The sequence below is a fragment of the Fukomys damarensis genome, unplaced genomic scaffold (genome assembly GCF_012274545.1).
Source record: "Fukomys damarensis isolate Sample0158 unplaced genomic scaffold, DMR_v1.0_HiC HiC_scaffold_33, whole genome shotgun sequence".
Lineage (NCBI taxonomy): Eukaryota > Metazoa > Chordata > Mammalia > Rodentia > Bathyergidae > Fukomys > Fukomys damarensis.
The window spans coordinates 49,970,105-49,983,890 of NW_022900945.1; the positions used below are offsets into that span (position 1 = coordinate 49,970,105).

Here is a 13,786-nt window from a genome sequence, read left to right on the forward strand (position 1 = left end):
AAGCAGACACTTTTTGAAATAATATTTGAAAGGACTTATTAAGAAGATCATAATAGTAAATACATAATAGTAAACATATTGGGTGCTTTTTATATACTTGGGCACACTTTTCTAGATATTTTATTTCAGCTAATTTCAATTCATTATCCTAACTTCTGAGACAGATATTATTATAATATACAGTATGCCAGTGAAGAGACAAAGGTTCAAATAAGTTGCCCAAAGTTATACAGCTATACAGCAACAGAACTAAGATAACAGCAGTGATTCCACATTTCTGGGGAAATGGGAGGGACTGTTCAGACAAAGAGAAGCCCTACTGGGGGAACTGTGTACAATTTAGTGTTACGAATTGAATAAAAACGGCAGAAGCTAAAGAAGAACCGTAAAAGGGCAGGAATCTTTGGGGGTAAAATCAAGAGGAGGCCTCCACTGCCCTGTCTTGTTTACATATTTTCTGATAATGTTGTCTCTAACAACAAAACACCAGCAAAGCCAGCCACTGTTCCCTGCACCGTAGACTGATGCCAGCATCCCGTGGCAGTCAGAATCTAACCACAGTGAGTCAGCCTGTTGAAGTCCCACCCATCCTGCTAACTGCACTTGGATCTTGAAGTCTATGGGGGGGGGGGATGTAAAAAAGAATGATACAATAGGAAGCTCTTTTAACTTTCTTTTTTGGGGGAGGGGGCTTACGGAATTCTGAATGACTACAGTCTGTGGGTATCCTTGGCCAGTTTAGGTGAATCTGAGTCAGGTCCCTGCCGCCTTTAAGTTCTGCAGTTTTGGGGATTTTTGGACATTTGAGTGTTTCTCAGTAATTACAGCCTTGGAAATTGAATGCTACCAGCAAACTGTATTTTCATTTTTTTAAAAAAGGCATTTATGTTTCCATACCAACAGGATCCAAAGCATACTGGTTTTATTTTCATTGGTGTCTCAAAAGGTTCAAACATTTATAGATGAGAAGGGAGAGCCTAAGCTTTCATTTGTAAGCAGTTTTTCACCTATAAGTTCCTCTTATATTTGCAAATCAAGCCAAGCTGAGGTTATTTAGGAGGTGCAACTAGCTTTGTATGCTCAGGGATTCTTCAGGCTCAGTCTTCATTTTGATTAAACAGGAGGAAGAAGAATTAGCCACTAACATTGAGTGAGAGAGGATAATGGGGAATTTTCCATGCAGAAGAAGCAGCATGAGTCAAGATTCAGATGAGAGAAGGAACCAGTTAATCAGTACCCTTGGAGCATGGGAGACAAGGCGAGAAGAGTTGAGACTGGAGAAAAATAAGGAAATCAGTGGATGCAACCTGACAAGTCTTGTAAAGGCTTTAAATTTTATCTAAGCTCATTTGGAACCACTTAAAATGTTCAAGTGGGGAGATGATACGATCAGATTTACCTTTTAGGAAGAACTCTTTGGCTCCTGCATGGACCAGATTGGAGGAATAAAGACCAGAGCCGAAGCCAGGCATGGTGGCACACTGGAAGGTTAAGACAGGAGGATTGCAAGTTTGAGTCCAGCCTGAGCAACTCAGTGACTTAGCAAGACCATGTCTCAAAAATAAAAGTTTTAAAAGGGCTGGGGATGTAGCTCAGTGGGAAGCCCCAGGGTTCAATTTCCAGTACAAAAAAAAAAAAAATAGAGGCAGAGAGAACAGTTGGGAGGCTCAATGCCCTAGGCAGAGGTTGGTGGTGATGCCCAGAGAGGAATGAGAAACATAGATGGGTGAAACAGAAAGACTTTTCAGAGACTAACTGACAGGGTAAAATCAACTGGGTACTGAACCAGTAAAAAAGTCAAGGATGATCTATCACCAAGATATCTTCCCATTCTCATCTAGACTAAGTTGTCACCCTGTTGGAAGCTTTCAGCATACCTTGAACTTTCCCTTTAATACTATAAATTATTTGTTCAAAGGTGGGTCTTTTCTGTTAGAATCTGAGCTCCATAAAAGTGAGCACAGTGTTTTCTTTTCATGCTAGACAGAGTGATCAGCAAAGTGTCTGGTGCTTAGTAGGTGTGCCTTTTTTTCCTCCTTTTCTGTTGCATTTTTTTTTCATTCTATTTTATTATTTACAAAAGAAACAGAACATAGGCAACAGACATGCATGGGGTAAGAGTGGGATCTGTTGTGTTTAGAATGAGTGATGTTAAGTCTTCTTGCTTATGAAACTGCTAGGCTATGCCATCCACTGAGTATAAGAACCCCTGGAATAAATACATACGGTACTTTTATAATCATTAAAACAACAGCACACAAAGTAAAACACCAGTGAAATGATTTTCCTTTGGGAAGAAAGGTAAGAGATTGTTCTTGCTGCTCAGAAACTCTAAATCTAACTGGGAGACAGTTCAGCAGATAGCCACAAAAGATCATGATAAGGACTCAGTAAGAGTGGGTGCACCACGGTAGGGAAGAACTCAGGAAGGCCCCTGGGCAGGCTTCAGGGCCCCTTAGGCTTAGGGCCCCTTTAGTGGGATATATCTGGGTTAAGGGTGAGCTGGGGTTGAAATCAGAGCCGGCTGAGCAGAGGAGTGACATTCTGTGTTAATGCGGTTACCTATACAGAGTCCCACAGCAGCGTCCCTTCAAAACCACCTTCACTCCTGGCGAAAGACTTAGAAAGGATTACTGTAAAATCCTAGGCAAAAGTCAGGGCCATTGAGTGGTGTTCCCCCCTTGAATTCTACTCAGCAGGTAATCTTTATGAGTTGAAGCAACTGTGAACAAACACCAAGTCCTGACGGTGCTGATCAGGCCACGCTGGTGGAGAATCTACTCTAAAGTGTAAGCTCCCCGTATCCCGGTGGCTCAACTGTCCTTTTTGCCACATGGCTCGTTTCTTGCCTCTGGCAGCACTATTCCTGGCTGGGCCGTCTATTTTTGGAGGCCAGGAAAGCTGTTATTTTTTGTGTTTTGTTTTTATATAGTGCAGAGGGCTCCAGTGTGATGATGACGACAACTTGTTATTCCGGGGTGGAGGTGTAGTGGGTATCTGTGGTGGGGGAAGGCAGCAGGAGCATCATCTGACTTTATTTTTTTATGTGCAAGCTAAGGCTGCCTAAGATAGAGTTTATTTATCAAGCTGTTGTTAGCTTTCCCCTCGCCATGCCTGTTATTTCCAGAAAAAGCTAGGTAGAGGGTGGTTATTGGCGTGCTATTGAGTTTTAGGAGAGAAAATGGGATGGCAGTAACAATTTTACATTTCAAGGACTATAGAATTTCAGGAATTATTTTGAAATTTCAGAAACTAGAGTTTTAAGAGGGAATTTTTAAAAATTAGTTTGTTGTTAAATCTCAAAGAAAAGAACCAGGTCTGTGTAGCGGTCACAGTCTTTCTGAAGCAGAGATCAGTAGTTGGCTCCTGGGACACTGGGCAGAAACCCTAGGTTGGGGTGAAGGCACTGATGAATGGAAAACCAAACTGATTGACTTTCATGGACATTTTTCTTGTTAGAATGTAGTGCACAAACATGATATATGTTCACCAGGGTAGCATAATGGATACTTGTCTATGTCAAAACATAGGATGGAACACATTTCAATCTGTTTTATCTGAGGATTATAACGAACAATTACTTTTTGATAAAATAATAATCTACGATGACAGGGTCTCACCTGGCTCTGCCTCCTAAGTGCTGAAATTACAGGTGTGTGTTATCATGGCTGGCTTAGTCATTTGTCTTTAACTGAGTTGAGTTGAATTAAATTTAACTATAATCTCTCTCCCTCTCTCTCTCTCTCTCTCTCTCTCTCTCTCTCTCTCTCTCTCTCTCTCACCTTTGTAAAAGGCAAAGGACTGAGCAATTTAATTTTTCCAGTTTTTCTTTTTTCAAAATAACAGATTTACTGAAATGTAATTTACATACAACCATGTAATTCACACTTTTATAGCACACAATTCTTCCAAAACATTTTATTCACCTCAAAAAGACAACTAATACTCATTGGCGGTTACTCTCAATTTCCCCTTCTCCCAGCCCTGAAAACCCCTAATCTCGTTTTTCTCATCATAGGTTTGTCCATTCTGAACATTCATATAAATGGAATCAAACAGTATATAACCTGTAGTGCCTATCTTTTTTCACATTTGCCTAATGTCTTCAGGGTTCACCCATGTGGTAGCATGTATCAATATTTCATTCCTTTTTATGGTTGGTTTGAAGATAGTATACTAAATTGTATTTATTAATCCAACAGTTCAAGGACATTTGGAACTGTCTCCTTTTTGACTATCATGCATAATGCACCATGAATATTTTGTGTACAAGTTTTGGTAGAACCATATGTTTTTAATTCTCTTGGTCGTATAGTTGAGAGAGGAATTGTTGGGTCATCTGGTAACTCCATTTAGCTTTTTGAGAGCCAGCTTTGGTTTCTTTATTTTGAAAATGCAGAAAATGATTTTGTCATAGTCTCAGGTCGTCAGGCTCTCATAGGTGCAAGGAAGATGATTTGCAGTTAAGGATGCTTTGTGGAAAGATGTTGGTGCCTAAAGGTAGAAGGGAATGTAGCTTTAATAGTCACAGGTGAATCCTAGACTTGTGGGATTCACATGATCTCAAGACTGAGGCCTTGATAAAGTTGCACTATGGAAAGTTGTAGCCTGTGCTTTTCCTCTTTTTAGATAAAAAAGTTAGCCAACATTTTGATGTCTCTCTTTTCTAGTAATAAATTGGGATAATAATATATAATTTTTGTACTTCTGAGATTGTAGTGAAGATACAATGAAATAACATACATGGAGATTATGCCGGGCATGGTGGCACATGTCTATAATCCCAGCACTCAGGAGGCTGAGGCAGGAGGATTGCCATGAGTTCAAGGCCAGCCGTTTAAGTGTATTTGAAACCCTGTCTCAAAAAAACAAAAACAAAACACTCAGAGGTGTGTGTATTGTCAAATCCTAGGTGATTATTGCAGTGAACATATGAAAGTGTTATCATGTGTTATTAAGTTATTAATTTTCTAATATGAGTCTAAGTCATTAAGAACAGCCAGAAATTAAGCTTTGGTATTTGTGCAACTCTGTCAAAACAGTGTAGAGATCCCAGACACACACCTATATTAGAAATGTATATATGTATACAAATACACATATATGTACATATATATCACCTCTTCCCATCTGCTCCATCTTTTCTCACCTGACCATCTCCCTCAATCCAAAGCAAATTGAGGTCCTAGGGCATATTGCACTGGGTGCCAAAGAGTAGGAAATACCTACAATTTTTTTGTATGAACCTTTCCTATAAGTGATTTTGAAAATTTGACAATTATAAAAGTTAAAGTTTAAATGGTCTGTTGGAGACCATCTTTGGGTCCCAGTCTTCATTTTATTTTGGAAATATGGTATACCTTTCACTCACTTACCTCTTTCTGTAGCAGAAAATAGCCAAACAAATGAACATATGAAAAAATGTTCAATATCACCAGTCATTCGAGAGATGCAAATTAAAACAATGCTGAGATTCCATCTCATTCTAGAAAGAATGGCTATTATCAAGAAATCAACTAATAACAAATGGAGGAAGGAGTGTGGGGGAAAAAGGAACCCTTCTCCACTGCTAGTAGGCATGTAGACTGGTGCAAATGGTATTCAAATCAGTGTGGAGATTCCTCAAAAAATTAGAATGAGAGGTTCCATTTACCCAGCTATTCTCTTTCTTGCTGTCTTCCCAAGAGAATTGAAAGCATCATACCACACCAATAAAATGAGCACCCATGTTTGTAGTAGCACAGCTTGTATTAGCTAAATCTTGGAAACAGCCCAAATGCCCATCAATGGATGAGTGGATAAAGATGTGTGCTCTTTTAAATATATATAACGGAGAGCTACTCTGCCATTAAGAAGGGTAAGCTTGAGACATTTCTAGGCAAATGAATGCAACTTGAGACCATATTCTTAGGTGAAATAAATTGGACACACATTTAAATATCACATTGTTTGTCTGTGAGAAACTGAAAGGATAAATAAGGACCAAAATGTACAATAGATATTGTAAAAGAGGAAGAAAATGTTCAGATGGGAAGGGGAACAAGCCAGGAGGAATGGGGAAAGGAAGGAAAGAAAGAAAAAAAGAGTAGAGGGAAAAATGGAAACAAAGCTGCGGTAAATAAGGAAATGAAGAGGGGTTAAAATTAGAGAAAAGGATTGGGGAATGAAGAATCAAGATATACCATGTACAAGTACAAATTCCCTATGATGCCATCATTATGTATATCTACAATGTACCAATAAAACTAATTTAAAAATAAAATAAAATGAGAACAAAAAAAGAGAAGAAAGTAGCCAGAACTCTCAGCCTGAGTAGATAGATTTTCATTGCCCTTTAGGGCTATAGGAAAGCTTGCAGATATTCTGAGATTCTTCAAAAATGATAGCTTTCTCATTGAAGAATGGCTTTGGCAGGTCTATGGTTCACCTTTCCATCCCTGGGACAAAATGCCTGACACTCACAACCTAAAGGAGAGGTTTATTTTGACTCACAGTTTCAGAGTTTCGAGTCCAGGGTCAGGCTTGCTCCAAGGCAGAAACACCATAGTGGGAGGGTGGGCAGAAGAAACCCTGTCAGGAAGCAGAGCAAAAGAGAAAGAACCAGAGACGAGAATAGGCTAGGGATGAGAATATACACCTTCAGGTCATCTTGTAATTACTTCCTCCAACAAGGTCCCACCTCCTACAAGCTCCTTTGGCTATGAACTCATTGCTAAGGTTAATGCCCCATGATGTGATCAGCTTCCAAAAGCTCCATCTTGGAACCCATGAGCCTCTGGGGAAGAGGTATTTTTGATCCAAATCATAATAGTAGGATCATTTCTATGAGGAAATATGATGCAAACATAGAATACCAGGATGACTAAAGATCTTAAAGTCCTCTCTAGCAAATATGCAAAGACTTTTAACCATAGCCCTGACAAATAGTTCTTTAGTTTTAGTCAAATCCCTTTGGTGATAGGAAATTTATTCATTATTTATAATGTAAGTCTCACTAAAAGTATGATGTATAAATGTATGAAGGCAGTGTGTCCATCAAGTCATTACTAGAGACCTTTACTAGAAAATGTATCCTTATAGCTAATTGATAACTTTCTTCTTCTAATTCCTAGTTTCACTCCACATAAAGTAACTTTTTAAATTATAAACTATTTCAGAAATAGCAGGAATGTACAAAGAATCTTAAAGTACTTGCCCACACATCCATTATGTTATCCAAATGTTAACAGGCATTATTTTCACTCTGTTTGCCTCAGATGGGAAAACAAAAGCATTAAAGGTATGGCTGCCTGTGTAGAACCCAGGATCCTGCCTGCTTTCTGCGCATCAACTGTTCTTTAGTAATTGTTCCAAAATCACAGAATTAGAAAACGGCAGAGCTGAGATTTGGACCTCAGTTCCCTTGGTTCAAAACCTATTGCTCTTTCCATACTTCCATGATCGTATTAACTATATTTGTAAATAAAATATCAAGGATTATTTAAAACACTCTTTTGTGCTCCCTTGTCTACTGTGTTAACTTACTTAAAATATTATTTTTATTTCAAGGAGTATAAAGGTATGAATTATCAGATATCAAATTAGCAGATCTGTGCACATTTTACTGCATTTGAAAAAATGTGTCTTTCAGGATGGTTAATCATTTCTAGTGGAGTGGAACTTCATCTTTGTACGAGAGATTAATATGTTTTTGATAATTCCATTAGAAGAGCTATGAGGGAGTCTGAATGTGATTAAGAAAATGTTGAGCTAGGTTTTTAAAGGCTGACTTAACAGTTGGTCATGATAATGTAGCATGACATGCAGCAGCTGGGCTGTAATCCTCCTACTATTGTTGGCATTGATGGAGTCATTATTGCGATCTTATTTCCAGTCTGGACTCATACATTATGGAAGAGGTGGAAAGAAATTAAGGGAGAAGCAAGGGAGAGCAATTAATGTTTGGGGAAAATCATTTTGAGAGATGAATAGAGATTTGACAAGAGGGAAAGAGGAAGAGAGGCGGAAGCACTGTCCCTTATGACAGAAACTCCGGAATCTGCAGTGTTTCATTGCCTAAGAAATGTAGAGCTTTAAACACACAGGACTGCAAAGCTTGACTTAGTAGGTTGAGTGTGCAGCCCAGGTATGTGTGTTTTTTTAAAACTACAGAAAGTAGATAAAAGATAAGCAGTAGAAAAGCACAGCCATGCTTGTAGGCATCCTGGCCCTCCCCTTACCCCCATCCACACTGAGAGCTAGAATTTGCCTCAAGAAGTAGGCTTGAGGCCCCTCTCCCTGACTTTCAGGATCTCCTCGTATGGTTCTGCAGGTCCCATCATGTCTGCCCCCCAGTTCCAAGATGCTGTGTGCCCTTTGCTTCAGTGCAGTGGGGCCACTGTACCTTGGCTTGTTTCACCTACCTGGACCACTTTGTGTTCTTTCCCAGCTTGTCCAAGCTGATTCATCCTCTCAGAGCAGCCCAGAGCCAATTCTCTGTGGAGCTTTCTCTGACCACCTCTCCTTCCTAATTTCTACAACATTTCCTATTTGTATAGTTCATATTATCCTCTGACTGTAATTTTTTATATATTATTCCCCATTTGTGCAGAGCTCTTATAGAAAGTCCAGATTCTGTATTAACATTAGTTTGATAGAATACTTCATTTTATTTATAAAATAACCTTTTTATAAGGTGGAATGCCTTCAGGTAGGCTCTTTTACCTAAAGCAGCTATCTGATCTCATATTCAGATTGAGTTTTATTATAATTAAATGCAACAAGGCCAAAGGAGTCAGCAGGTTAAGTATCAAACAAATATTTAATAAGCACCTACGAGGTACCAGACACCATTATTGGCACTGGTGACAAACTACTGAACAAAACAGTGCAAATCCCAGCTTTCTCATGGCATTTACCTGTTAGTGGGGAGAGACAGACAAGAAACAAAACCAACAGTATTTTAGAAGGCAATAGTGATTGTCTTAGTTACTTTTCTCATTGCTGAGAGAAAATACTCAACACCCACAGTTAAAGGAAGAAATGTTTGTTGTAGCTCACAGGTTGTACAGGTTTAAGTCCAGAGTGGGCTGGCTCTAAGGTAGGGTGGTATGGCAGAGGGGCACGGCAGAGGACAAACAGTTCATGGCAGGCAGAAGGCAACAAAGCAGTGAAGTAGCAAGCAGCAAGCAATGCAATGGCCCTCTTTTTGACCCCAATATTCCATCCAGGCTACCTGCCCTTAAGGCACCCTTAATTCTACCCAGAACTTTGCCAAAACCAATCAGTGGACTAATTTAGTAATGACACACCTTTGATCCCAGTGTCACATTTAATCTCAGCATCACACTCTCTAGATCCAGCCATCTCTGAAAAGCCCCACCTATAACCACATGATGCTTTGCAGGGACATCTAGATACAGGTTCTAATAGTGTTGGAGAATAAGAAACACAATGAAGGGGATGTGGACTGCTGAGATGAGGCATGGGGTAGGTTATACCTTTAAATAGAGTGGTTCCTTCACTGAGAATCTGACATTTGCTCAAAGACCAAGACAAGGGCATAAAAAAATTAAGATGTGGCATGTGCATCTACCAACTTCTCCCCCTGATGAATGTAATCATTATGTACTACAAACACGGATGAATAAAAATAAAAAAAATTTAAAAATTAAGGTGAGGAAGAACATTCTGCAGCTGTACTGTACACAGAGGGAGCAGACCAAGCACAAGGATCAACTTGCTCAAAGGCCCTGTGGACCAGTGTGGCTGGAACAGAGTACAGGAAAGTAGCAGGAAAAGAGTGCAGAGGTCATTGGAGGAGAAGAGAGAAGAGAGGCTCCAATCATGCAGGGCCTTGACCTTATGGGCTGAGAGACCACATGGCCCCTCACTCTCAGGCAGGAGTCAGTAGAGGTCTCCAGCAGACGAGAAGCCTCACAGGGACACTGGTGCAGTGGTCAGAACAGATTATAGGGGACAAGGTGGAAACCAGCAAAGCGGGGCGACTCAGATAACTGGGAGGCAGAGATGATGGTATCTTGTGGGAGAAGTCCCAGTGGCAGTGATGGCATTTGGAATCTATATCTATATCTAGCTGTGAAATTATATTTATTAAAAATAATAAGATTTTCAAACAGAGGAAATAATGTATATGAGAGAGACTGAGTCAAGAAGGACTTAAAAGTTTTTGGCCCAAACAAATAGAAATACTGAGTTGTTACAAATGGGAATTGGGTCTAATGAGGCAAAAACGTGTTTATGATAGGGGGTCGAGTTTATTTTTAGATATCACAAATGTGAAATGTTTAAATTTAAGGGGAGATTTGTACTAAGAAGTCAGATATAAATTGGAGTTTGGGGACAATGTCACAATGTGCATATTATAAACTTGGAACTATCAGTGAATAAAACATTGTTTTTCTACAATCACCATTTTAGCAAACGTAATTTCTTCAGAACTATGAAAAGATGCTATGAGAATAATATAGGTAAGTTAGCCCATAGATAACAAAGCAGACCAGCAAAACATATAATATTTATGGAATACTTATTTATTCACTAAGTCCACAAATATTGAGGGAGTGTATTGTAAATACCGTGCAAGGAGAATACAAAAACACAGAATACTTCTTGCTGGTCTAAAAATACTCTGGTCTGTTTGAGGAGATGATTGAGGCTGCGACAGGTTCCATGACTGCAGAGCTGTCTCTGGCTGTTGTGGAAGCCGCAGGAGCAGAGGAAGACATATAAATCACTGGCCCTTTCAGGAACAGCTTTAGACTAGGGGGGAGGTCAAACACACGGAACATCATATAGCCAAACAGTGTAAATAATCCTCCAGGGTAACAAAAGCAATACCAAAAGGCAGCATATACACACTGGGTAATGTTGCTATCTGCCTCAGAAGGAATTCAGAAGAGGAAGACGACTAGGGTAGCAGGGAGGCTTTGCTTGGATGGAATTTGAACTGAGATTTGAAAACAAAAACAAAAACAAAAAAAGCAGATATCTTAGACAAGTGATGGAATTTTCCTTTTACTCTAAAAGCGATGAGATGGCTATGAAGAGTTTTAAGTAAGGGAAATAACAGGCTATATTTAAGTTTTGAAACCATGGCTTTGGCTATAACCTGGAGAACAGATGGTTGAGGTGGATTCTAGTAAATCTGATAGAGACGATTGAAAAGGTGTTTGCTATGAAGTTTGTGAGGATGAGACATTCAAGTTGAGCTTTCTAGTAAAGAATTGGACATACAGACATAGATCTTGGGTGACAAGGCTAATCTTAGAGACTTGAGGGTTACTTGGGAGGTAAAAGTTATAGTACTAAAAAGTGAGTAAAAAGCTCTCAGGGAGAAAATGTGAAAAGAAAGCAGAAGGTAAGCACTTACCATCATTCAAACACTGGCTTTAAGAAGCTGGTTGAAAAACACAGAAAGGGGCCCAGAATGATGGGAGGAGGACAAAATATCATAGGCATAGAGGAAAACAAGACATAAATATGTAGAAAAATCTAGATTGGATAAGAATATCTTGCATTCTTATGCAGTTTTATTTCCAAGTAGTCAAGCAAAGATTAAATACTAATCTAGGATGCAGCACCCCGGCCCCCTCTTGAGAACAATGTAAGTGATAATAACTGGGTTATCCCTCTAAGAACTTTAATCAGGAAAGGGCCTTAAAAATTATCCTATTTTCAACCATTTCTTTATATAAATGAGTATAGTTCCATTTCCAAAGATGTATACCTCCAGGTCACTCAGCTAACAGAGATGAAACCAGAAAAGATTTTTTATTTATATTTTTATTTTTGTCAATGGAACATCCCTGTGTTTTCTAGGCTGGTCTCCACCTTCTGGGCTCTGGAGGTCCTCTTCTCTCAGCCTCCTGAGTAGCTTGGGACTACAGATGAACACTGTCACGCTGGCTCAGAGTTGTTTTTTTTTTTTCAGTTTTAATTTAGATTTTTCTTCCCACTCTCTTTAAGCTTACATGATATTCATTTATTCTAAAAGTAAAATTTAGATGAAGATAGCTAAATTAACTGTGAATGTGTGGATTTGTTTTTGAAAATTGGAAATACTTTGGCTTAAGTTATCAACTTTGTAGGGGAAGAAATGTGTTTCGTAGTTGCAAGTCAAATCTATTTGGAAGAAGACCCAGTTCTAATTCTGTTCTCCTGAGGCCACTTGAGCCACTCAAACTTTTTCTGTCTTTCGTTCAACCACTGATGAAGCTTTCTCCACTATCAGCCCACTAGGATTTGTTCACCCTTTCTTCTGGGTTCCTGTAGAATCCATGTTCCTCAAAATGTATCAGCCATCCATGAAGTCAGTTAAGTACATCCCTCCCAGAGAGAGAAACAGACCAGAAGCTCTCAGCTTACACCACACCTGATGGTGGTAACAATTACTTTGTTAAATGATTGTTTCAGTTGAGTGGGCATATGGGGTGTGTGCGTGTGTGTGCGTGTGTGTGTGTGTGTGTGTGTGCGTGTGTGTACGCGCGCGCGCGCTGGACTGCAATATAAAATGCAAAAAGTTTGAAAAACACAGGTTGGAAGTGGGAAATACTTCTTAAACGTGTAGTGATCAGCTGGCTGGCTGCCCACATTTTTGAGGTCTGGGGTCGTTTTATCCTTTATCCTACCCGCATTATTCCTCCCGGCAGGTACTGAGAAGTGTTGACTGGAATCATGATACAGGTTTGAGAAAAAATTGGAAAAATGAAAAGCATGTAGATTGGGCAAGGCAGTGCCTAATTTCAGTGTAAAACTTTAAAGTTTGCTTCACTTTGGATGTACATACTAATTTTTCCAACATGGTATTACTGAACTGTGCTTATCTGTGCTGCACGGTTGGCTCTGAGACACCTTTAGTGTCCCACGTGATGTGGTATAAATAATACTTCCTGCTAATGTTGCAGCTGTCACTCACGGGTCTTAAATGGCTCTGTGAGCAGGATCTGGTGACCAGGGCCGACTCACGCGGCAGGTGCCAGAGCTGAGAGTGACTGGCTGAATCTCCGGGCTCCAGGATGACGGGCCCTCCCTCGACCCTCCCACCCTCTCGCTTCTCCCCATCTTGCGGGGAGGAGGAGCCCACTGCTGCCCTGTTAGTGCACCGTTGGGACCGGTGTACGGTTTGTGAGGGTTCCACCCAGCTCGAAGGTTTGCTCTCTTTTTGAGGGTGGCCATGGAGTCCACTCGGGGAGGAGCGTGGGAGAAAGTCCATTCGCGTAAAGTGCCTCTGAGGTTGAAAACCACCGAGAGAAAAACTGGAAGAGCTCAGGGGAGAGCTCCGGATCACCAGAGGGAATCAGAGACTGCCCTGTAGTAGCTCTTAAGATCTGCACCTCTCAGAAAAGAAACAGTGTGAGCCCCCTGGTCACCCCTGTGAGGGCCAAGTTGTCTACACGTGCTCTTTGCCATAGCAACCTCATTTCTCTGCTCAGGTTCCTTTGGGCTTTATTGCCACCGTGAAGGACTCCCCTGCCCCATTTCCGGGAAGCGCCTAGGGGGTCAGCCCCCCTCAGTTCCCAGAAGGGTTAACTGCTAGCACTTGGGCCGGACAGGCTTCGGGAGGGTGACAGCCCAGTCCCACCCGGAGTCGGGTTACACCACTTGTGTCCGAGTTCACACAGCATGTTCCCTGTCAGGGATTCCGCAAATATCTCCCCGAGGTAAAAAAGGAAAGCGCGCTCGCTCCAACACCCAGAGCGGCGAGCCCAGTCCCAGTCCCGGGAGAGCGCCCGCCCCGGCCATGTCGCCGTAGCCGGCCTCTGTCCCCAGCCTCGGCCCTGCCCCA

The 13,786-nt window shown here is 40.7% G+C and overlaps 1 protein-coding gene across 8 annotated transcripts in view; it reads left to right on the top strand.

The window, feature by feature from the left end:
- Pde4dip (phosphodiesterase 4D interacting protein) overlaps positions 1-13,786 on the top strand; it is a 211,035-nt gene that overhangs the window by 61,323 nt on the left and 135,926 nt on the right. The window contains exon 1 of one of the 8 annotated variants that reach the window (XM_019207347.2): positions 13,066-13,149. The exons of the other annotated variants lie outside the window; for them this stretch is intronic. The gene's annotated coding sequence lies outside the window, so the exon portion shown is untranslated. Of the gene's footprint in view, positions 1-13,065; positions 13,150-13,786 lie in introns of those variants that run through there. 8 annotated transcript variants of the gene reach the window in all.